Source organism: Dipodomys spectabilis, unplaced genomic scaffold (assembly GCF_019054845.1).
Source record: "Dipodomys spectabilis isolate Male_0828 unplaced genomic scaffold, ASM1905484v1 ptg000234l, whole genome shotgun sequence".
NCBI lineage: Eukaryota > Metazoa > Chordata > Mammalia > Rodentia > Heteromyidae > Dipodomys > Dipodomys spectabilis.
The window spans coordinates 1,632,978-1,659,481 of NW_024870911.1; the positions used below are offsets into that span (position 1 = coordinate 1,632,978).

General features: G+C 37.6%; 1 protein-coding gene across 2 annotated transcripts in view; it reads right to left on the reverse strand.

The window, feature by feature from the left end:
- Positions 1 to 26,504, reverse strand: part of Syt1 (synaptotagmin 1) — a 194,753-nt gene that overhangs the window by 59,022 nt on the left and 109,227 nt on the right. The window lies entirely within an intron of this gene.

Genomic DNA, 26,504 nt, shown 5'->3' on the forward strand with positions numbered 1-26,504 from the left:
ACCCACAGAAGACACAGCCTGTATCCTACACTTATTTTCTATGGTCCTAAACCCTACATGCACAACTTAGGAGGAAATGGTATGTTCAATTACTAGTGAAGAAATGCCTGCATTTTTACATTATCAGAGTTTGTTTAATAGATGGATTAGTGAGAGTTACATATGAATTATATATTTTATTAAATATCAAGAATCTCTACTTAGCCATTGGAGTGCATATCACTTGTCATTATTTTTAAAGTTCCATTGAGAAGCAGGACTAAAAGGTTAGCACTAAAACTACCTCCTTTGGGTTTATTTTACTTCTTTTCCATTCTGAACACTTCCATTTCTGATATTTCCTCTCCATTCTATATATTTATAGCCAGCCTGCAAATAACATGGGGGTGGGGGAAAGAATCTTTTTGATTCTGAAAAATTCAATGAAATTGTGGACTCAAAGAAATAAAGCACATTTCTATATTTTTCTTTTCTTTTTTCTTTTTTAATTTTTTTTTGGGTCTGGTCGTGGGGCCTGAACTCTGGGCCTGGGTGCTGTCCCTCAGCTCTTCAGCTCAAGGCTAGCGCTCTACCACTTGAGCCACAGCGCCACTTCTGGCTTTTTTCTTTTTGCTTATGTGGTGCTGAGGAATTGAACCCAGGGCCTCAGGCATGCAAGGCAAGTACTCTACCACTGAGCCACCTTCCCAGCCCTTTTCTTTTCTTTTCTTTTTTTTTTTTTAAATCTTTTTTTATTGTGAAAATACCAAACAGAGGGGTTACAATTACATGGGCAAGATAATGAGTACATTTCTTATCAAGCATTGTAGCCTCCTCCTTTGTTTCCCCTTCCCATCCTCCCCCCAACCCTCTTTTCTTTTTTTTTTTTCTATCTTTTCTTTTTTCAGCTTTTGCCCATAAATTCTCTGAGGTCAGTAGATCCCTTAGACATTATCCAGAATCCTGTAGGAACTTGAATTTCAATCAGCAGGGGAAAATTATCCCTCAAGGAATTTGAATGTATTAAAGGAACTAGCCCTCTCCTTCATGTCCAGAATGAATCAGAGAGCATTACAGATGACGGCATCCTATATTCAAAAACTGCCTATGACTTCCACCTGAGAAGTCGTTTACCATTTAGTCACTTTGCTGAAGGAACAGACACCCACGACGGAGAGTCATGGTGCCATTTTCATATTCAGGATTTCTTTTTACCAGAGATGAGTGCCTTGACAACTGATTGAAAAACACGTCGACAAAAGTGTCTTAATAAGCATACCTCATGACCTTCTTCCCCCGCGGCCTCATCAGCAGGCAATAAACCAGGTTCATCATCCCCCATTCTCACGTAAAAACCTATCTGTCAGAGAAGTAATTACCTAGCCAGATGTACGCCCCTCTGAGGCAAGCCCAGAAATCATTATAATACTCTGTAATTAGTGTTTATTATTTTATCTGTTCATGCCAGTGAAAGTACAAAAAAAAAGTGCCCCTCAGCTGGACAATCCTATCATAACAAGATGTCGAAAGTATTAATGTAAAAGCTTTCCGTTGTGTGCATTTCCTTTGCCATGGCAACTTAAAATCAGCTTGCTTCCGAGCAATTTGTAGCTCAGCCACGCTCCCTAAACCTTCCTACAGCAGACCTGGCATTTCATCCTGGGGTATCTAAATCTTTAGCCTGACAACAGGTGTAGGTATAATCTTGACAAAGACCTGCATGATAAGCTCCTCATTTTTTCTCCACTGGGAACAGGAAGAAGTAGTACATTTTGGGCTTGTTCTTGGCAGATTGTATTCTAACAGAAAGTCAGAACCAGAATCCTTCCACCCCCTGCCAGGTGGTGGGCTAAGATGGGGAGGAACTGTACAGAGATGCTTTCTGCATGTCAATGAAGGGCTGTCAACTGGACCAGGATTTTGTGGCTCTTTGCTTTGTAGTCCTGGTGGTCTTTTTATCTTTTTTTTTTTTTTAAGGGAGATCAGATAAAAATGTTGGATTCAATAGGAAATCAAGACAGTCTCAGTTACCTTATGAACAAAGGATAACTTCCCGTAGGATGAGCCAAAGAAATGCAAATATAATCTTTAGAAAACTAACATTTTATGTTGTTCTAATTCTTAATTCTTAATTGCTATTATAAAGGTGATGTACAGAGGGGTTACAGTTATGTAAATCAGGGGATAAGTGCATTTGTTTTTGGACAATGTCACCCCTTTCCTCATTCTTTCCCAGTTTTTCCCTCCTATCCTCACCCTCAAGTTGTATATAGTTCATTTTCAACATGGTGTCAAGTGAGTACCACTGCTGCATTTGTCTCTCCATTTCTGTGCCTGAAATTTTATGTTTTAAAATAGGAATAAGAGAATTCAGAGGAACACTGCTATAGCTTGCAATAGGTTGGTGATCATTTGTGTATACAGAAATAAAAACAAAACTACCAAGTGATAGGTGAAAGTATAGTGAAATAGCTAAAAGCATGGTGTTTAGATTCCTTCATTAAGTCTTGAAATCATAGATATCTTAGCTGCAATCTGTTGATGATGACAGTATTACCTAGAATAGTGGCAGGAATTAAATGAGGTAAAGATTCTCAAGTGTTTAGTCCAGGGCTTCCCACAGAGTAAGCTCTGAGTAAGGTAGCAGTTATTTGTATTGAGAAAAAAAGGAAAATTTAGGTAGTTAGGGATGAACAAAACATATAGCAGATAGATATATGGCCCACTTCTTGTTCCCATAGTGTCTTAGATTCCTGCCCAGATGCCTCTTTTCCCATAATGCTATGAGTTTATGCTCAAATACTTCTTCTCATAATTCCCTGGGTGCCTGCTCAACCAATGAAAAGAGCCTGGGAAACACATGCACAAGCCATCAAGCAATCAATGCAAAGCTCATGGAAGGAGATATGGGAGGAACCCTATTTTACAATCACCACCCCCTAAGAGGACTCCATTGGATTCCTCTTTGAGTCCCTTCTGCAAACAGCAAACCTCACTACTTTCTTTTCACTGTTTCCCCCTTTGCTTTAATAAACCTACTCTGTTAGCTTTAACCATTTTATTTTTAAAAAATAATATATATTTTATTGTAAAAATACTGTACAGAGGGGTTAGAGTTACATGAGTAACGTATTGAGCATTGCTATCCCCTCTTTTGTTTTTCTCCTACCATCCCTTCCCTCCTCACCTCCCCAACTCCTCCCTCCCTCCCCCAAAGTTATAAGGTTCATTTTCAACATAGTGTCTTGCACATCTCATTAAAGTGGGTCAACCTGTATCCTTATTTCAGCATTATATTATTTCCTCTCCCCTCCTCTAATTAGAAAAATGTATATACAAGATGCAGAGCACCGGAATCAAATACTGTGAAAACAGGGATTATAACATGGAGGAAGAATATACAAAAGAAACAAAACATCACATAGTACATTATAAGTACATTAAAAACAACCTCTTGTGTCCCTATCTTGGGGTTCATTTTGCTTAACATCTTCTTATATGGTTATATTTACATAGCTTTTGGCCTTTTCTGCTTGTTCTAGACATATACTAGTTACTGCAAATAAGGGAAACCATGGGACCTATGTTTTTTCCAAGTCTTTCCATTTCCTAACAAATGGGGCAATGTCATTCTTTCTGATGGAGGCATAAAATTCCATTGTGTATATATACCACATTTTCTTGATTCATTCATCTACTGAGGGGCATCTGGGTTGGTTCCATATCTTAGCTATGTGCTTTAACCATTTTCCTACCTTTTGCTTTTTTTCATGGGCAAAGAAAAAGAATCTACATCTCACAGAGTGCCACAGGCAAGGGGCTCATGTAGGCTTGGCATTCTGCCACATGCTACACTTGCATAACTATGTCACAGTTTGATGAGGCCTAGGAAATCCTCAATGGTTCCAGGAAGAAAGAGGCATGAGTAGGCATTTCTGAGATAATAGGATTGAGGAGACTTTTTCTACAAGCCCTCTTCACTTTCAGGAAGGGATTTCTTGACACCAGGCATGACAGAAGCATGATAGAAATTTACTGATTGACTAATCAACTAAAGCATAAATATGAATACATGTGCTCAAGGAACACATTGCATTTTGTATCTTTGCCAAAGCAGCTCTCTCAAATCTGAGTCCTATGTGTCTTTCAGGATATGGTAATTATCTCCTGCTGGTAATTTTGTCTCAAAGAACTAAATGATAGGTTATGCTGTTATTTCCTGTCTTTGTGTGTAGGGAGGGTAAGTGGGGGATGTACGCGCATATGTTGAAGGACTGTTTGAAGAGAAGCCAAGCTTAGAGTGACAAGTTTAGGTGAATCTTCATAGCAAATGGAATCTTTTAAGGTAAATTCTACAAGAAGTTTTCAATAGATGTCAAATTGTTTCTGAAAAGGGAGTATTAGATTCCAAGTCTGAAAATAGGACCTAATTACAGTTAGTGGGCATGGCTTAGATCATTGACTCAGTCATATGGCAAGTTTTGTTGAAGTTCTTAGGCCAGTTTGCTTACTTTCTCAAGGTGTAAAGTAATACCTAATTCAAGTTTGTGTGATGATTCTATGATACTGTATGAAAAAGTAGTAAGCATCAGACATGAAAGTTAGTAAACTTCAGACATAACTATTGTTACATTTATTGGCATATTTCCTTTTGGATAATTTTATTATCCTTTTAGTAAACATATTTATCAAAGTTTTCATATATATACCTATAGTATATATATGTATGTATATGGTTACTATCTTAAGAGGTAAAAGACATAACAGAGAGGTTTATATGCAATCACAGCTTTCCAGAGATTTGCTACACACCTGGAAATAAAAGATCTAAACCAATCCAAAAGCTTGGACTAGCTAGGATTTTTTTCCCATAAAGCACCAGGTAGCCTTGTGTAGATTTTGTGTTTTATTGTAGAGTATGGACAGTTCTTTGGAATTTTAAGATGATTAACAAAGCCCATAGGTATTCTTAGAGTTCTCAGAGGACTGTTTGCACCTTTGTTAACCTTCAAAAAGTCCTATTTTCTAAATTCTTTGAAACATTATCCAGAAATATTTCAACTAAAGTTTTTTTTAAGTCAGAGTTTCATTTTGTGGCAGTCTTGCTAACCTAATTAAGCAATCAAGTGTTTCATTATTTCAAGCATATCCTATTGTCTTTTGTGCATTTTGATTAACACTCTTAAAAAATCCTCTGCTGATCTGCTTTATTGGGGCTGAGGACCATTTCCAAACCATAATCTCAGAACTGAAAATGAGGATGTAAGTTGTCAGAAACATGACATTAACACTGGAATCAAATGCATGTCTTTCCTCAATGGAAAAATTAACATGGGAATGATGTAGAGAGCAATAGATTCCCAACTTTCATTTCTTTCTTTTTTTTTTGGGGTTGGGGGTTCCGTCGTGGGGCCTGAACTCTGGGCCTGGGCGCTGTCCCTCAGCTCTTCAGCTCAAGGCTAGCGCTCTACCACTTGAGCCGCAGCGCCACTTCTTTTTGCTTATGTGGTGCTGAGGAATTGAACCCAGGGCCTTGTGCATGCAAGGCAAGCTCTCTACCACTGAGCCACCTTCCCAGCCCCCCAACTCTCATTTCTATCTTGAAAAGAAACTTTGACCTAAGCCCACTTTTCCAATACTTACTTCTTTTGGTATTGATTTTGGAAGTTAACTGTCATGGCGTCTATAAATTTCATAGACTCTGTTTGCATGATAGAAGAGTTTCTCCAAAGCGGGCTGCAAACTCAGCTAATGACCATTTTAGTGCTTGCTCAAGGACAATCCTTGGTTGAGTATGTGGATGGGCACTCAGCATGTTCTTTTACCATTACTGATTCAGATCCCAATATTTATACTTTTGAACTTAGCACAAGTTAGTGACTTAATACTAAGGACTCACTAAATGCAGTCACTCACCTGAGGTCTTGCTTTGTTTTGCAGTGTAGCCAATAAGGCTGGTAAATTATGCTTTTGTCTTTCACAAGTGGTTCTTAGATTGGAATAGTGTGCAAATTACTTCTAGATTAGGATTCAAACTTGCTACTCATGAAGAAGATAAAGTCACTACACTAATCTGTTACTTGATTCTTTAAGGCAGATTATTTTCTTTGCAAATTCATTTCTGTAAATTACCTTGTCTGGTAGTAAGAGGACCAAAAAAGGTTGTTTGCAATTGACTTTTTCCTTTGAAATTTTGAATCAACATTTACATGTCACAGATTATATAACAATATTAAGGGATCTTCTTGTGATATTTCTGAAGGATTTTATATTTGTCCTAAAAGGTATGTATTAAGGTTAGATTGGAAAAATGTCATAAAGGAATACAGTCTCGGATGGATTCTAGTTTCTTTTTTTTTTTTTTGTCGGTCGTGGGGCTTGAACTCTGGGCCTGGGCGCTGTCCCTCAGCTCTTCAGCTCAAGGCGAGCGCTCTACTACTTGAGCTACAGCGCCACTTCCGGTTTTCTGGTGGTTTATTGGAGATAGGAGTCTCACGGTCTCTCCTGCCCAGGCTGGCTTTGAACCGTGATCCTCAGATCTCAGCCTCCTGAGTAGCTAGGATTACAGGTGTGAGCCACCAGCGCCCGGCTGGATTCTAGTTTCTAGGGGATGAGAACTCAAATTTGATACTGTGAGGTACAAGTACTTTAAGGATATCATATTGTATAAAGAAGGAATGCAAATCTAGCATGAGGAAGGCAAATAGGAGGATGAAGGAGAAATCCGTGTTTCATTGCTTATGCTTTAGAGAGCTAAGAGCTTTAAGAATTAGTCAACACTAAGAATAAATGAGAAAGCCTGGCACCTGTGGTTCACGCCTGTAATCCTAGCTACTCAGGAGGCTGAGATCTGAGGATCATCGTTCAAAGCCAGTTTGGGCAGGAAAGTCTGTGAGGTTCTTCTCTCCAATTAACCACCAGAAACCGGAAGTGGCGCTGTGGCTCAAGTGGTAGAGCACTTGCTTTGAGTTGAAGAACTGAGGGACAGTGCCCAGGCCCAGAGTTCAAGCCCACGACACACACACACACACACACACACACACACACACACACACACACACACACACACACACAATGTGAAATATAACTTAACCAACAGCTTCCAAATATGCTAAGTATGATAAACAAGAAAAATTTGTTATGGTTGAGATAGTGAAAAAAATTAAAAAATGAAAAAGGTTAAATTCCAAGTGTGGGGAAATCTGTGGGGAACACAGGTAGCAAAGATGGCCCTGAGAGGAAGTTGAGTGGGCAGAGCTGGATTTGTTCAGGTTCAGTGTGTAAACATCTCATTGAAGCTTAGGTGCATGATAAGGTGTGGCCTTTCAGTGACTGGTTGATCCCATTTCCTCTCCTCCCACGCAGTCTTTTGCTTTAAAAAGGAGATGCTCCCAGTTAATTAACGAGTTCCTGCTTGACTTGACTCCCCGCTGCATCTGATTGTCTCCTGGGCTAAGGGAGGCTGGGGAACGGGTTAGCGGCTGCACTTACTTCTCAGACCCTGTCCGTCCAAAGACAGACGAAGACCCAACATCTAAGCTTGGTGTTTAGCTAGATATCTGTATTTTGCTGAGCAGCCGCACTTACCTCTCCTCGGACCCCGTCCGTCCAAAGACAGACGAAGACCCAACATCTAAGCTTGGTGTTTAGCTAGATATCTGTATTTTGCTGAGCGGCCGCACTTACCTCTCCTCGGACCCCGTCCGTCCAAAGACAGACGAAGACCCAACATCTAAGCTTGGTGTTTAGCTAGATATCTGTATTTTGCTGTAATTGGTGGCATAGACTTAACCTGGTCCTAACTAAGGCCAGACTGTCTGTTCTTCTCAGAAAGTCAAGGTTTTGTGTGGCTCCATTCTTGCACTCACTCAAACCAAATTCACCAAACTCATCCTTGATTCTGCCCTTTCTTTAACAGATGTGAATCCTGTCTCTTATTTACAAATATATCTACAGTTGAATCATTTTCCAGCTACATTTGTCATCATACTTTTCTCTTGAGCATGTATTATCTTGAGCACTATTATCTTTATATTTTTCTTTCCCTTTGGAATGTTATTCTCATGATGGAGCCTTTTTTTTGTTTTTTTGCACTGCTATGTTCTTGGCTTCTAAATCTGCCTACTGTACATAGGAAGTAGTCAGTAAATACTTTTTTTTGAATTAATGAGTGATTAAAGCTATTCAGGAAAAAAGGACGACGAATACTGTTATATTGATTATTCATTGACTAATTCAATAGCTATTTTGTGTGTTTAGTTATATGCCTACTTGCATATGAGACCTTTAAAATTTTGTACATATTGCATACATTTTATAAAAGTGATGAGTTATCCTTGCTTTTTGGGCAAAATATTACTAGAGTACAACATACATACATACAAGCATACATGCATGCATGCATACATACATATGTATATAATCTTAAAACATAAAAATTTCCATGAATCTAATCCTATTTGGGCAAAGCTTTCTTAGAAATAAAATATATCACTTGCAAATGTATGTTTAGCAGCTCTGTTTTCTCACCTATCTATCTCCTGTTTAATTTTCTTCAAGCAAGAACAAACTGTTCAAATGAAACTACAAGAACTCCTTAGAAAACAACAGGGTTTTCCCAAATAACAGGAAACTGCTGTTCCAGAACCCTTTACTTCAGACCATACTAACTACCCTGCTCAATTTCTCTTATGTCTAACTTCCTTTCTTAGTGATTCCTCTGCACTTCCCAACACGTGTCATGCAACTGTGCATTTGCTTATACTGCTCCTGAGACGGTTGCCCTGATCTCCATAATTGCTCCTCTCAATCCATGACACCCCCCCAGTTGGGGCTGTCTCCTTCCTTTATGCTCCTGTACAGTATTCTTAGTCATCAAATCATGGCCCAGGGATCCATATCTATCGGTTGCATGTTTATGTAGGTCATGAGCTGGTTTTTGGATTTTTCTAAAGATTGGGAAAAAAGGCCCTCAAAGACAGATATTTTGTGAGATGAAATTCACCTACCGGTCTCCATAAAGGGTTTTACTGAAACACAGCCAGGTCTATGACATGATATATGGCGTGTGGCTGTTCTTGTGTTATAGTAGAGTGGAATAGTTGTATGAGGTCTTGAAGTCTCTCCTGTCTGGTAGACTATAGAAAAGGTTCCTTAATTTCTATCTAAATCACTTGCGGTATTTCTAAGTGGATCTCCCTGCTTATGGTTAGGCAATCACATGGTATTCACCTCTGTCACTCCTGCTTCTAGCCTATGATGACACAGGAAGGGATTTAATACATATTTATGAAATGTGAGATTCCAGACTGGTGTCCTGAGAGCAATTCTCTGGGTTCGGGTGACATCCATCTTGCTTCTTACCCAATTTCCCCTGTATAGTTAACCATCCAGCCATTGCTAGTCCTTTCACGACAGTGAGAGTTCTGAAGCAAACATATTTTAATTCCTGTGTCTTAGTTCTCAAAACACGGCATTGTTTCTGAGATTTATGAAGTTTATCATTGGTTAGAGTGTGTTCCATTTATATAGAAAAATTAGGCATCACTTTGATAGATGCTCTGTTCTTGCATTAATGACTAATTAATTTTAAAGGGAAAATTAAAACAATGTGGTATAATATGTCTCCGTGACAGAGACACTCATGTGTCTCCTGCAGAGGTTTTAGCTTATAAATTGGAAACATTTACATGTATATTTTATCCAGTGTGGAGTGATATGGTCTCTATGTGGTGCCAAAAAGAAATATTAGAATTTCTATTGTTAACAAAACAAAAACAAAAACAAAACAAAAAAGGCATAAAAAACGGTAAGATTTGAAGTACAAGTTTGGATCTGGTTCTCATGTAGTATGCAAGGCTTCCTGAAGAGGGCGGAGGAGTACCACATGGGGCTGAGTTGCCAGGCAGCAAGGATTTTGATCTTGGCATTTTTGCTTTGAACGGCACTCAATCAATGTGAGTCCAGTTGAATTGGTTTAGGTATTCTAATCTTCGATATTGAACTCTTTAATTGTATCCAAACTGATCTTACAAAATGAGCATGTTGCTTAAAATGATTCCTGAAAAGCAACTGAACTGAAGAAAACATGATTGTTGCACATACAAATGGAAGGGAAAGATAAAAGGAAGGTAAGGGCAGAAGGACAGATTGGTGATGTACACCTATAACCTCAGCATTGGAGAGTCTGAAGCATAAGGATTTTGAGAAAGGGCTCTTAAAAAAGCCAAATGAATGGATAAAAAACGACAGAGCATAAAATTGATACCTCTTTCTTCTTGGATGGAGTTTTGCAAATGGTGCATAGAGGTAAAAGTGACAATTGGTTTAAAGTTACAAGAGTGGGCAAAATAAACATCAGCTCATATGACACATTGGATGATATTCTGAATCTCAAACTGTGACCACATAATAAATATCATGCATTTGTGAAGTATTTCTTGTAAGTGACCCTTTTTAAAACTAAGTGCTTAAATAAATGGAATCTGTTATTTTTATGCATAGTTATATCATAATGGTAAAGCAGTATCTTAAAAATAAAGTTTATCTACTGACATACAGTAATTGCCACTATTTTAAAGGAAGAGTTACCCTTACCACTAATAAGTAAAATAATTTGTAAAATAGGTTTTTCTTTATTCTTTGTTTTTCTAATTTTTAAAATTTACAATGTTCACTTTATACTAATATAGAAGTGAATGGACACTTATAAATATATAAGTAAACACAGGGAGAATGTACTCTCAAAAGAATAGAAAAAGCTTTCTATTTTTTGAGGCAAAAGAATATGACGTTGAGAAAAAGGATATAATTCAACTAAGAGCCTATAAATCCTAAATCAGAGTCCATATCTTTTGATCATTTCTCCTTCTCCTATCCTGTTAATTTTTTTCCCAATAGTATTCTGACTATTTATTTGTCCTTGTTATTATTAGTTTCTATTTTGAGACTGTAGGCTCTAAATGAGAGGTACATACTTTTCTTCCTTTCTTGTTCTCTCCCTTCCTCTTTTCTTTCCTCCCTTCTTTCCCTCCCTCACTTCTTTCTTTCCTTCCTTCGCATCCTTCCCTTCCCTCTCCTTTTTTTTTTCCTTTTGGAAAGAAAAGACCCCTACACCAGGTCTCTTGTGTAGCCCTGGCTGGCCCAGAATTCATTGTTCCTCCTCCTTCTGTCTCTGGGTGCTGGCATTACAGGTCTGTGCTATATCACACTCTGGCAATGTCTGTTTTGCTGACAGCATCCCAAAGGGCTTAATGGAAGGTTTGGTTGCATGGACTGTGTATGACACATTGATCCAGTGAGGTTAGAAACTTCAGATAACCAGAACAGTGAAGAGGTAAGAGGGGTCATTGCTGATCTGCCTCCTGTTCCCTAGATCATGAAAAAGCTTTTTTTTTCTTTTTTAGAAGAAATACTGTCAACCTTGTGGCACTTTCCAGCTATTCCTCAGTGGTTTTGAGTGTCAGTATCATATGGCTTGGACTGAAGGAACTCACATAATAGTAGGCTAAAAGTTGCTTCTCTTTCTAGGGTACAATAATAGGTAAGAGCATCAGTAATTAGAGTCACACAACATCATAGCTGAGGTATACTGGCTACCTGCCACTTAATATATTTATAGAGTCCAGATACTTTTACTTTAAGATAATGTCTTTCACTATTTTTTTTAGGGGGGGGGACTGAACCTAGGCATAATGTCTTAGTAAATTTCATTTAGCTCATCTTGACTTTTAAATGATTCTAATTCAATTCACTTCACTTTACTTCATATTATAGGTTCAAGACTGAGTGCACGATGAACTGCTTGCATTTGAGTTCGATTTCCTATGGGGGTATATATGTGTTAGGTATTACTGCCAGATGATGGCTGTGCCAGAATGAATTAAGCAGGGTCTCTGGCAAAGGGAGTCCCCAAATCAGGAGCCTCAGATCCTCAATATGTGAAGGGCATGGTCAAGGCTGACTCCAGTGTGCCATGGGAATGGAGAGAAAGGAGAAGTAATCTGAGTGCCTGGCAACCCTGATGATCATAGGCTGCAGTCTCCTGAGTAGGACCACAGATTATATACAGCACAATCTCTAGTCAGTGACCAGAGGCAAGAATGTAGACAGGACCAAGGAAAAGAAAAACAAAGGTGGAACTCCTATCTCAGGAAGTTTCCTGAAGAAACAAATACTTGAACCTTGTCTTCTCCTCTTCCCCCTGCTTTCTGCTAAAATGAAAAAAGGACGAGCAAAAAAAGAAAATGAAAGAAAGAAAGAAAAAGAGAAGATACTATGAAGCCTTTTAGTGTTGTTCTCTGAGGCCTGGTTTCAGAAGTGATGATTAGAAGTGAATTTGAACTGTCCAGGCCGCAGGTGAGTATCCCCTGGGGAAGCCACAGCTTGCCGTGGCATGCCTGCTCTTCCTGTATTATGTAAACTTGAAACACTCACCCTCCTCTGTTTTATTTATTTATTTTTGTCATTGAAAAGAACAACACAAGTTCCTTCTGGTCTTCACTTTCCAGAAGAATTAAGAACCATACTGACAAAAAAAAATGAATAAAGAGCGAGTATTTTTTTTTCTCATCAGGGTATTTGCTATTTATCTACGATGTGGCAGAGATTTGCAAGTGGTGGCATTTGCAGGCACAGTTGGAGACTGTTACTTTGTCAAAATAATCTATAGAAGGTATTAATTGTGAGTAAACTGATTATTATTTTGCAGCTTGAAAAGCATTCATTATCTTCGAGAGTGAAGGCTTCTAGGTGTAGGAATTTGGGCCAATGGATGTGACAGGGAGCTGGGAACAAGACACCTGGAGTGTGGAACTGAGGTTTGCTATGTCTCCACTCTGTGTCCCTAAGCAAATCGACCTTTGTATGTTGCAATAGTGATAGCTACTTCATGGGATTATGACTATAAATGAAAGAAATGAAATAGTTTTATGAAATAAAACTAAACTATGTTTAGCACTGGGAGCCAAATTGACTAGATTATCGCTACTTTTATTTTTTTATCAACACTTGTACTCTTTCATTTATTTCATGTTATTATTTTCACCAGTACTGGGGCTTGAACTCAGGGCCTGGGTGCGGTCCTTGAGCTTTTGTGCTCAAGGCTGGTACTTTACCACTTGAGTTGAGCCATAGTTCCTCTTCTGGCTTTTTGTTGGTTAATTGGAGATAAGAGTCTCACAGACTTTCTTGCCCAGGCTGGTTCTGAGCCTTGCTCCTTAGACTTCAGCTTCTTGAGTAGCTAGGATTACAAGTGTCAACTACCAGCACTTGGCCTCTTTCATTCTTCTAAAGAAGAAAAAGCATCACTCCTGGTGGGGATAAATTTTTCTATCCTAGGTACATTGTTTTCTGTGTTCACCTTAGCTTTAGGCAAGGTGTGATCTTTTAGAGCTTTAACTCTCAGGTAGAATAAAAGTGTGTTAGGAGACAGAGAGATTTTACAGGTTGTCTCACTAACCAATGATAGTTGGGTAGGGCTTGGACCTTAAATCAGATTTTCTCCTAAGGTCACTTCTCTGTAACCTTTGCTTAAGAACTAAAATGGAAGGAACAAGTGTGAGTTCCATGGCTCACACCCACTGATCCCAGTTTAGAACCCCGTAGTTTTTCTACAAAACTGACTGGACTAAGTTGAGTTCTTTCTTTTCGTATTTCCAGTCAGTGGTTCTGTTTGCTCTGAGTCTTTTGCCATTGTAAACACCTCCAATTCCATGAACTGTTTCTTCACCCAGGATATGTCTGCCCTGAGTATGACCTCTATTTCCTGCTGCATTGGCAGCAGAACGCTAATGTCCCTCTTGTTCAATGTGTTCGCAGAAATGAGTGCAATATTCCAGACCCCTCAGAATGGGCGCAGGAGCTCATCTCTGCAATGAATAATCATAGTTGCTAATAAGATTTCACTGTTGTTTTACATTTCCTCTTCAATCACTTTGATATTTAAATGGAAAGTTAAAGAGGCAATGTCAAAAATTGCCTATATCAAGAGCAAACAGAAAGAAAAAGAAACAGCTTATTTCTTTCCTCTTTAAGTTACCTCACATGAAAGAATTCTGTTTTTGATATCCTGCTTGAAGAAAATATTAAGTTTTCTAGTAGCTTCAAGAACTAGTTCTCCTTGAAGCATTAATAATGGCTGGACCTACAGACTTAAAAAAAAACCAGACCAATAGAATTTAGTGTATATATGCTTGAGTATGTGTGGGCAAGTTTTAAAAGACACATCTCTCTATATATAATTCGGCTTGGGGATAGTACTTTGTCTTAACTGTGGTAAACTTACATAATGTTTGAATTCCATTATAGTGTAATCTACTGCATGAGTATAAAGACATCATCATTAGAGAGACAAAGCATCCTTGCTCTCAATATGTTTGTGAAGAGTTTTTTCCTTTGAGGCTAAGGCTGAAATGTTCTTCATAATTTTATATTTACATTTGCCTTAGCATGCCACTTTCTTCCCGAGTTTGAAATATAGTCTTTGGGTTTATAGCTTTTCAGAAAATGTTTTCTTAGCAATTGGTTTAACCCTGGGTCAGCCTGCCTAGTTGTTTGAAAGAGGCACAGTTCAACATGACTGATGTGGGCAAATTTAACAATTAACTAAATAACAAATCAAAGAGGCAAAGGGGAATCATCTGGTTGCAGGACTAATATCCATTAATTTTTCACAGTTCTTACCTAGATTCTTGGCTAATATTTTAACCAAGTTGCATTTCTTAATGGCAAGATGAACAATTCATTTAAAGGGGAGACTTAGAACAGATATATAATCCAACTAGACTTTTCCCCATTTGAGCTGCTGAGATCAGCATAGACTGAGGACATGTTTTTATAGAAAATGCAATTGCAGGGAGAGGAAAACAAGCCAAAAAGGGTCAAAAGGTCTCACAAGAATGTAAGAGATTTCAGGGATACTGTGTGTGTGTGTGTGTGTGTGTGTGTGTGTGTGTGTGTGTGTTTTGTTTGTGGGGTTTACTTGGGAATTTGAGATTAATTAAAGTTGCAATCCTTACCACTTACTTAGACAAAAACAATAAACAATGACTGCTAATTCATATTGTCTCTCATTAAGTATTTATTCGCGGGGGTGGGGTGGGGACACAAATATTAGGTAAGACAAGAGGGAGTTGCTCTAGGTTCTGCAACTTCTAGTTGGATTCACATAGCCTCGAACAGGTTCTATCTTGTAGTGCCTCAATTTAAAGAGTTGGTCTAGCAACCAGGTATAGATTTGATAATTAGGATGACAGAGACTCTATTCTTCCTTCTTTATTTCTATTTGTTGGCTTAATTAGCTATGCTTGTCTTAGACCTGTTATCATAAAAGAAGCACTTGGAAGTTAATTCTGATATATTAAATAATTATTAGCTTAAAGAATTGAAGGTAGCAATAAATGAATCTGCTCTCAATCCAGGGATTCAATCAATTGCATCTTGAAACTCAAAAATTGCTTCTGCACTGAATATGTACAACATTTTCTTGTCATTAGTCCCTCAACAACACAAAATAACAACTCTCTGTATAGCATTTACATTGTATTAGGTATTATAAATTACTTGAAGATGATGTAAGGTATACAAAAGAATTGGTGTAGGTTATATGCAAGTACTAGACAATGCCATAAAAGGGGAATTGGGTAACCTTTAGATTATCAGGGAAGTGGGAGGTAGAACTAATGCCCCACAAAAACACTGAGGGACAATTGTATTTGAGGCATTTCTCCTTGCTCTTATTTCTTATAGAATAGGCTGGAAATTGTAACAGGAAATAATAACAGGAGATGGTAGATGGTAGGAGAATATGCTGATTTAGCTTCCTTCCAGATAGCATAATGAGAGCCATCCTAACAATGGCAGTGCCTTCTTTAAAAACATACTGCCTGCTCCCATACTCCAGGCTTATTTAACACAGGCTTATTGACTAATGCAATACTCTATATTCTCATTCTCTATATTGCAATATTCTATATTTCTCATTCTCTTGCTCCCCAGTCAGTGTATAAGGTGTAAAAATAATCAAGGAAGTGGCTGAAATGAAGGCAGCCACCTGGATGTGGGAAGAATAGAGCTATTATCAGAGGCTCCTAACATTTATCCCATGAATCAAAGAAAGATCATTTGAAAAGCCATTTTTTTCTGAGAAATTAGCTAATTAAACAGTTGAGCTATTTTTTCTTTTTTCAATCTTTATGAAAGTGTAATTTTAATAGACACATGCAATTATGTGTTAGATGACAAGTACGTATTACCTCTCTGACCCAATCAAGATGAAGAACTTTCTGTCACTCCCAGAACTACTCCAGAGCCTCTTTAAAGGAAGTCCCTCCTGTCGGTAGCTCAAATACACTCATGTTCTTTGCCTCTGAACTTCCCATTGACAGAACACATATTAAAGATGTGATTTTATGTGCTTGGCAAGTTTTTGAGATTTATCCATGCTGTTAATTATACCAACAGTGTGTCTCTTTTTATTATCAACTGGTATTCCATTTTTATGGATATACAATTAATTTATCCATTCAGCAATCAAAGTTGTTTATAGTGTTTGCCTGTTGTGAAGAAGACTGCTATTAACACTGGGAAAACAAACAAACATATACACACATGCCTATATATATATCAGTCATATAGATACATGTTCTCCTGGAATCAAGTTGTGGTGAGAAAAATTAAGAATTAATGAAGGATAGTCTCTTACTTAGACATAACCAGCATTTGTGTAATTCCATCCACTTAGCATTTTCATCTAATGTTATCTCATTTGTTTACTCAGTGATGAATAGCTGTGTTTAATGCCCCAAATTTATGGATGAGCAGGCTGAGGATCAGCAAAGTTAAGGGCTTGAGGTCAGGTTTTCCAATGCCAGTTGCAATTTCCTTCTTGCCGCGCCCTGCTGTCTCTCAGGAGAGGCTCTGTTTATGGCTGAGTTACAACTCCACTGGAAGCCAAAGAGGCAAGGAAAAATGCTGGCATTTTCTGATAGGTATTTATTATTAGGCCTTACCCTGTAATAACTGTTAAATCAGGCCTTAGGCATGCCTCTTGGCAAGGTCAGGGCATATATAAAGTATTCTATAAAGTTAAATTCCTGTTGGGAGGCTTTTAAGGTGTTTATATTTTAATGAAGTTATTAAAATGAAAGTTCAGACTTGCATAATTCATAAGCATTCCCTGCCTTTTGTAAAACCTCCACCACTAAACTAGCTTTGAAATTTTTTGTTTCTGTGAGATTCTTATAGAAAACATGAACACAAATTTCAGTGAAGAATAAAAATAATCTGGCAAAAATCTAATTTCTATAACTGGGTTTCTAGTTATGGGAACTTGGAAACTCACAGGTAGGTAATCCTTTGGCTAGTTTCATTTCCAGTGCTTACTCTGCATCAAGGAAAATGTTAGAAAATTCAAGATGCTTTCTCTGTGAGCATACTGAATTGATAACCTTGAACAAAAGCCACTTACAAGTAGGTAAATGGTTTGGTAAAAACTGGGCATTTCTCTGAAATGCCCAGGTTTAGCTTCTGTAAAGGTGTATATTTTCACTTTACTTTCAGTGTCTGTCACCAGTGTCTTCAAGTTGCTCTCCTAACAATGCTGCAGTATGAATGTTTTAATGAATTCTTATTTTTGCAACTATCATCCATGAAAGCCTGGAAATCTACAAGCTAATGACCTGATTTTCTTTTCTTTTCTATTTAAAGTTTTTTTTTTTTTCAGGTACTCTTTGCAATCAATTCAGGTTGTTTTTTTAAGCAACACATTTTTAGGTTTTGAACTTAGGGTAATTGCATCTTACTTTAAAATCCCTTCTTGTTTGTGCATGATGAGGCTGTATAAATGTAACACGTTACTTCTCAGCAACAGGAACAGAAGCAGTGGACAGAAAATTCTAGGAACATTGAAAGTAGAGACTTTCCACATTAACTTTCTCTTTTTTATCGTGATGTTTTAATTCTTGTAATTATAGGAGTATTAATGTCATCTGATTCTATAGTCTGCTGCTTGTCTTTTACCTTCATTTTGGGCTTCGATATTTGGGAGGGACAGACATCTATCTATATTATATAGAGTCCATTATTCTTCTGATCTTATTTGAAGGCCTTGGTGAAATTAAACAGCTTTTCTCTTAAAGTTACAATTATAAGGGAATTATTAAATATATGCTAATACATTCAAAGAAAGGATATGTGCTCAATAGATACAATGCAAAAGCTATCTTAGTTGGACTGAAAGCTCTCTATTTTATTTTGCAATAAGTGAAAAAATACAGACTGTGTGGTATCATCCCATTTCTGTAAAATGCATATATATTTGCATGATGTGTGTGTGCATGTGTGCACACATGCGTGTGCATGCATGTGTGTTTAATTGACATGGGTGAAAAGCCTATCTAAAAGTACATGAAATTTCAAATTGTTCCTTTGAGTCAATAGGCAGAGATTATAGGGGTTATTTTGAGTTTTTAACTTCTTACTTTGCATATAGAAATAAGTGATGGAAATTATGGACATTATTTTAACTATTTCTTGAGTCTTTAGTAACTAAAAAATTTGAAATATTAAAACAGTGCTTTTTGTGAAAACATGGTTCTTTAATTAATCAGTACACAAAAGTCCTTAATATGAACAAATGGAAATGTACCCCTAGGTAAATATCTGATCTTATAGCTCCACATGAATTAATTCTAATGTACTATCAATGAATGTACATTTGACTGTTTGTTAATTATACTGTCATATTGAGTCATGTCAGAAGTTTGAAATCTATGAATTGATTCTATCAATTGATCCTGTTGTTTTACTTTTGAATAAATGAAACCTCAGTGTTTCAGAAGATAAAAATGGGCTAATTTAATATTTTTAAGTTAAAAAATCTATTTCCTAAGTAAACACAGTCATTTATTTGTGGAAGAAAAACAACAGGAATCCTCCTAATTTTCCAAGGGTTGCTAGGAATAATATACAAGGGGAAGGCCATTAGTAATTCAGAGCCAAACAGCTTAGCTGTTATGAACTTTTGATCTCCTTTTATAGGGAGTTAGTCTATGAAGCAGTGGACAAGTAAGATGCTGAATTATTGCCTTATCAGTTCATGCTGGGAAAAGCTGTGACCAGGGGATCATTCTGTCTTTACTTCTCCCTGGAAAAGGCCTTTATGACTATCATTGAGGTATAACTATAGTAATGTGTGCATTTCTGTGCCATTCTTTTCTTTTATCTCTTAAAGATAGTCTGTTACTTTTTTTCAAATACAAAGAAGGATTGGTATGGCACAGAAGACTAAAGGAAGGCATGAAGTAAATTCTGAAAATCATAGCTAAAATAACCTATCAGTTTTTAAGAATTCCATTTTCTGAGTTTCTTTCTCGGCTGCTATTTTAATAAAAGTACTACTATTGGATGCCAAGAATTTTTTCATGAAGGGGAACAAGTTAAGCCAGATCAGTTGGGAGTCAAAGACAAAATAACAAGTGAGACTATAAAATGTTAATATTCCTGGCTGGGTGTTCAGGTAGGGAGAATATGCTGAGACCTTTTTGGGAGAGGCTGTGAGAATGCGAGGGGAAGCATGTGCATCCTAGTCTCATAATAGCTCATACTCCAGCAGGTGCACAGCGGTGGACAAGGAGAAAGAGCATGCACTTAGAACTGAGACGAGATATGAGGGATTAAGGACAAACCACAAAGAGTGTATCTTTCCAGAAGTGGAGACAACCATAATAAAGTACAAGTTTTTAAAAGGACTGCTTTTAAACTGGATACCGGTGGCTCACGCCTGTACTCCTAGCTACTCGGGAGGCTGAGATCTGAGGATTATGGTTCAAGGCCAGGCTGGGCAGGAAAGTCCGTGAGACTCTTATCTCCAATTAACCACCAGAAAACCAGAAGTGGCACTGTGGCTCACATGGGAGAGCGTTCGCCTTGAGCTGAAGAGCTGAGGGACAGTGTCCAGACCCAGAATTCAAGCCCCATGACTGACGAAGGAAAAAAAATGGGGGGACTGTTTTTGATTTCCATTTCTTTGAGCTTTATCAGTATTTGAGACTACAAACTGTGTATTTTTGTCACCTGTTTTAGGTTTTACTATAGAGATCTCATAGCCTCATCAATGAAAAAAATAGCACAAACTTTGCTATTTTAAAATTTTATTAGGAACAAAGCTATTTACTTAATTACCCAGTAAAAATTCCAACTCTCCTTATTCCTTTTTTTTTTGTGTGTGTGCTGAATTGAAAGAAGGGGGATAGAAATCATTAAGCCATAGGTGAAAATGTAGCACAGTGACATGTGGTTGTGGAGGTAGTTCTGAGAGATTTTTTTTTTACAAAGGCATGGTGTGTATGTAATTCTATAAGATACCACAAAGGTTTAAAGATGTCTCATTTTAAAGATACAACATGGAAGCATACTCATATATTGATTTTTTGCTTATATGTTATCTGGCGTAGCTCCTGGCGCACCACTTTTTTTTTTTAACCACCCAACTATAAAGTAGCAAGGAACTTTGGCAAAGAAATATTGAGTAGAAAGGTACCTTTGAGATCACCAAATGACCTTCTCTTTTATATATTTTCTTCTGCACAGCAATGTCATTTCTTAATTATAGTTTGTGGGATGTGGTGAACAGATGGGTATTATTCTAGCTCTGCTTTCTGTGCTTTTTCAGACTTTAGTCTTATCTCCACTGTGATTTCTGTTTCCAGACTACAAAGTCCCAATCTTCATAGCATGCTTTCATATGTCGTCCTTCGTCCCTCTGTGGCAACAGGTCATCAAATCCCACCGTTGTCCTTTGCGATGGGCAACTATAACTGTGTACACCACACAAGGCTGAGTCTACCCTTGTGTTTATATTTATAAAACTCTTTGTTATAATATTGATCCAGTACTAACACTGCACATCAGCACACTCAGTGAATGTCTTCAGTAGATGGTTCTATACTTCTGATTTATACTTGACCCTATTTTTTCCTTCCCTAAAGAAGCTTGTGTTGGCTCCCATCATACTGTCACCCTCTTCTAATGAACAACCCTTGATCAAACTTAGTAGTGGATAAAATCTTTTACCTAAAAGATACTCAAGATTTCCTTAGTCTTAGACTGTCTTCTATCATTTCAGTAATCTCTTCCCCTTTCCCTCTGATACGGCTGAAATATCACTGATTTGAATCTCATCCTCTTTGTGTGTGTGTGTGTGTGTGTGTGTGTGTGTGTGTGTGTGTGTGTATACAAAGGAACAATCACTAAAAGAACACTCCAACCTCTACACAAGGTAAAAACTTAGAAGAAGAACTTTTCCTGCAGAGAAATAATCTTTTTAGTGCATGGTCTTCAACCTTATAGTTTTTATTTTTGTTATCTAGCCAAATGTCATTAAGTGATCAACCAACTAGTTTATATTATTGATGTTCATGATACAATTTTAGTTTGGGCTAACAGGCTATTTAGAGTCAGGTAAATTTTTAGACATTATATGGAAGCTTATAATTAGCTACTTGCTCTTCAGATTGACCCTGGTGAGAATGGATAAGGATTTAGAAGTCATATTTTATTCATGAAGTCTGAAGGTACTCTAGTTGGTTTTACATCTAAGCTCTGCCAAATACAAATTCTGTGACCTTGGACAAGTTGTTGGGCTATGATGCAGGTGCATTAAAATAGTCTCTACCTCATGTACTGGGGATTAAACTTGTTAGCATGTGTAGAGAATTTAGAACAGAGTTGGTCTTGCATTGTGCTGTGCACGTGTCTGCTGTTTTGTTACTTGTGCATCTGAGCACTGGCGTAGTGTCTGGCACAGAGTGGGTGCTCACATGTTTTCTAAGAGATGATGGCTAAAGGACTTTCTTGGGATGTTTTGTACTTACTGTTCTGAACTCATACATTTCTGCCTATTATTCATTTCTCTTGATTTCAAATCTAGTCCCAGATACCACATTTGCTCTTCTCATTTTTTAAAAAACATTATTTACTCCCTCAGGCATAGCATTTCAGTCTGTTCTTACTACTAGTAACATTGTCTGGATCTCAGCTTGCATTATCTTGGATATACTACTTTTTAAAATTAGTTTGTAGAATGATCTATTTCAAAATTGTCATTTCTTTTTTAGATCAATCTGTTCACATCTTAGGGATTCAGATTATTAAGCATTTTGAAGTAGTGCAGAATTAATTTTATATAGTAACAGCAAAGCCTAAAATTATGATGAAGGTTCTGACATCATCGCCAACTTATTATGCATTTTCCTGTCCCATTAGCTCAATAAGATGCCAGTTTATTTGCATACTGTTGCTTGACCCTGATATCATGGCCAATTAATTTGCATATCCCTATCTAATTGGCTCAAATAAGTTTTTGCCATTTTATTTATTGGCCCTGGTCCCAGACTAGTGGCTTTTAGTTCAAATCGATTGAATTTGCAGTTGTTTTCTTAGTTATGCTTTCAGCACCAATGTTAAGATGGATAAGGGTGATGATGGTCGAGAGTAGTGGGGAATGACTTAAGATAATGTCAAAGAAATCCCTGCTTTTATATTCTCTTTAAATGGAAGAGACTAAGAGGAAAAAAGACAATGGTTTAGACATAGGAGCAAGTATTTTTCAGAGATGTGGGTACTGGACTTTTAAGAGAAATGCAACCTCTTCTTTTAGAAAACTCCTCTATTAAGGCAAAGGATATACTTATTCTATACCACTAGCAACAAATTCTAGCTTGCAATGTGGCTATCGCACGTGTCAGAATCATGACATAGCATTGAAGCCTTTAAGCTATAGTTTTCAAATTTAATGTGTAACAATGACATGTATTGTGGGGAGGATCAGGGAATTGGAGGGGAGGTTTGTTTAAAATAACCATTTCATGTTCCCATCTGAGACTGCTAGCTACAGTTTGGTTTAAGGTAGTCCCTGAAATCTTAAAATTTTAACATGTCTCTTAGGTGACTCTGATGGAGGTAGGCAAAATGTCACACCCTCATAAATATTACCCACAGGATTCATCTACCTCTGTGGATTCATGGTTTCAGTGAGGAATCTAGTATTCTTAAGTGAATGTGAATGTTTAAAGTTAGTTTACTTCCCCTAATTATATTTCTAGAATGGTAGAAAACCAGGTAGAGGACATATAAACCTATGGACAATGAAAAAGAAAGCATCTTATAGAAAAGTGTGTGTGGATAGAGACATTTCTGACACATAAATGGGCCAAACGGCTGGGCGCCGGTGGCTCATGCCTGTAATTCTAGCTACACAGTTGGCTGAATTCTGAGGATCACGGTTCAAAGCCAGTCTGGGCAGGAAAGCCCGTGAGACTCTTATCTCCAATAAACCACCAGAAAACTGGAGGTGGCACTGTGGCTCAAGTGGTAGAACACTTGCCTTGAGCTGAAGAGCTGAGGGACAGTGCCCAGGCCCAGAGTTCAAGCCCCATGACCAACAAAAAAGGTGCAAAGGGCAGTGTAGATAAGATATGAGATGTGGCTTATTAGACAGAAAATTTGATTTTCTCTAACTACTAGGTCAAAAACGACTCGTAGCTTTGCACACCAACTTGTTCCTGAAGGACAGTACCACTATTTATAGAGAGTTAGATTTATGTATTTCCTGGACTTGGAACATTGAGACTGTAAGCACAAGAATCTCTGTACAGATGTGAATAGTCCAAGTGAGCTCATCATTGCAAAGTTTGAAGGGCTGAAATTTTAATTATTTACTATATGGGTATATGATAAAGAAAGAGTTTTTATGAAGTACCTTTTAGATCAGCACAGCAGGAAGAGAATAACTCTGTCAGACAGTAGTAGGAAAAATTACTTCTAAAATTAGTTTTATTCTTGATGATGATGATGATGATGATGATGATGTAAGTTGTGGGGCTAGAACTCAGGACCTGGGTAGTGTCCTTGAGCAATTTTGCTGAAGGCTAATGCTCTACCACAGTGCCACTTCTGGTTTTCTGTTGGTTAATTGGAGGTAAGAGTCTCATGAACTTTCCTGTCCTGGGTTGGCTTTGAACTGTGATCCTCAGATCTCAGCCTTCTGAGTAGCTAGGATTACAGGTGTGAGCCACCAGCGCCTGATTTCCTTAGTTTATCTTAATTTACTATTGGATTAACGCAAGCCTAATGATCAGCAGAGTGTGGTAACCAAGCAGTTGAATTTTCTTCCCATTGAATCAAGCAATTGACTTAAGCATCAAATTGGTTGTTTTTACATTTTGCATATTTGATAGAGTTACTAGAAGTCATTATTATAATATTTATTGAGTGCTTTGTTATTCTAAACTCTTTGCTCTCATTTCTCACAGTAAATCCCATAACAATGTCCTCTTACTACTTTTGCTTTATAGATGAAGTAGAGCTTTGCTTATAAGAGCTAAATAACTTTTCCAATGTTAAATTTCTAGTAATGTCAGAGTGGGGTTTAAACCCTGGTGAAACAGTCTACCTTGGTTCCAAGTATCTAGCCATTTCCAGCAAAGGAGGCTTGGCATTTGAATCACTGAGAATGATCTTATGTAATTCTGGTCTCTTCCTACATAGGTCAACTTACTTTGAGACACATCATCCAAGTGCTTAGAGTTATTTTAATAGTAAGTAGGTTAAACAAATTTAAAATGCCAGACTTGTTTTTGTCAGTCCATAGCTTCTTTGTAAATAATTCATTATTCAGTCGGCAGCTCTGTTCAGTGCTACCAGTCAGTGCTAGCATTGTGAGAGACAGAAGTACAAGACACAGTCTAGTGAGAGAGACGTGTGAATTAGAGGGTGTAAACAAACTGCGAGTGGCATTTAAAAATGACAAAGATTTGTTCTGCTGGGATGGATGAGAAAAGGTGTCAGAGTTCTACCATCTAAAACACTTTCTCACCTTATACAACCCCATGGCTCATTTCCTCACCTTTCCCAGGTTAGGGCCTATGATATCCCCTAGTCATGAGGACTTTCTTGATAATCCTGTTAAAAATGGCTTCCCCGGCCTTCCTTATCCTAATTCCATGCAGAGATGTGATCTCTTGGTATATTATATACTTTTTCTGAAAACTTGCTTGTTTTCCACATTAGAACATATACACACATATCAGGATCTTGGGACCATTTTGTCCATTAATGTGAAACTAGTGCTCAGCACAATTCCCAATTGTACAAGAGATGGTTAAGGGAATGGAAGAGTAGCACTTCAGGTGGGCTAGAACAATGGGTAGGATTTAACTAAACATTGTTGGAAGAAAAAAATTCTACATGAAATAAATCACCTACTAAAAGCCAGAAAAATGCTAGACCAGGGGTATGGCTCAGGTGAATAAGCTTGCTGGTGTGTGAGAACATGAGGCCCTGAGTTCAAGGCCCATTCCCCACCACCCCTTACCCACACGGCAGCAGGCTCATTTGAAGAATGAGCTACTCTATTTGTTAAAATGAGATATGATATGACCTAACCTGAGAGTATCTACAATGTGTGATTGAATGATTTTGATCTAATTTCATAGGCAACAGTAGCTCTTTACAATCAAGGCTACGATAGATCTCCTTATTTAAGAAGAAAAACCATACCAGATAATTCAAATATAGGAGTGGATTTAAGGTGTGTGGGTTCTGAAGCTACTGAACATTTTTCTTCTTTTCTTTAGAAAAGGAACATAAAATTCTAAATTCTAAATAAGGACTGTCTGGCCTCTGGCCTTGTCCGTTTTGTGTCACAATGCTGAGTTAGTACCATGAGAGGTGTGAGTCATCCTAGATGCTCTTCCTCCAATAGCATGCCTAGCAGTTATCTTACCTGACATGGGTGTAACAGGCAAGTTTGATAGTAAACAATAGTAGCTGAAATATCTATCGATGAAGATAGGAACTGGTATCTGGGAATCTAAAAATAAGCCAGAATTGCTCTGGAATTCTGTGGAAGGTTAATGAATGAACTAGGAGGAAGACAGGAGGAGTAGTGGGTGGAGGTGATAAAGGCATGGCTGGCATGAGGTTTGAAACAGAACAGAAGAAAAGTTACAAATGAACCACTAACTGTATGTGGCTATTGAACCAAAGGAAAGAGAAAGGTCAAAGTGTCTCAGGTTACCTTAGGGTACTATGCACTAATCTGGCAGTGATATACTATTGAAAAGTTGTTAGAATTGTCTCCATATATTTTTCACATGGGGCACACTACATACTCTGTATATTTTTAGAAGAAACTGTGCTCATTGGTTTAAGTTTCCTCTGTGATGCTATTAGCAATAAAGCAGGAAGTTATGAAATAGGTTCTAAGTAACAAGAAAGAATGAGTGCAGCTTCTCAGGTGATTTATTTATAAAGGAAAATCAACTTGGGTACTAAAAGCATTTGGTTGATAAATTGGTGGGTCAGTAAGTGAAACCCAGCTTTAGCATTTTTTTTTTTGAAGGGGCTATTATGCTTTAAAGTATACAATCACTATGCTACATTAGGGTAAACTCTTGAAATCTGCAATATTTTCATGAGAGAGAACACTGAATAATGAGAATGTCTATTGTAATTCTACAGCTGGA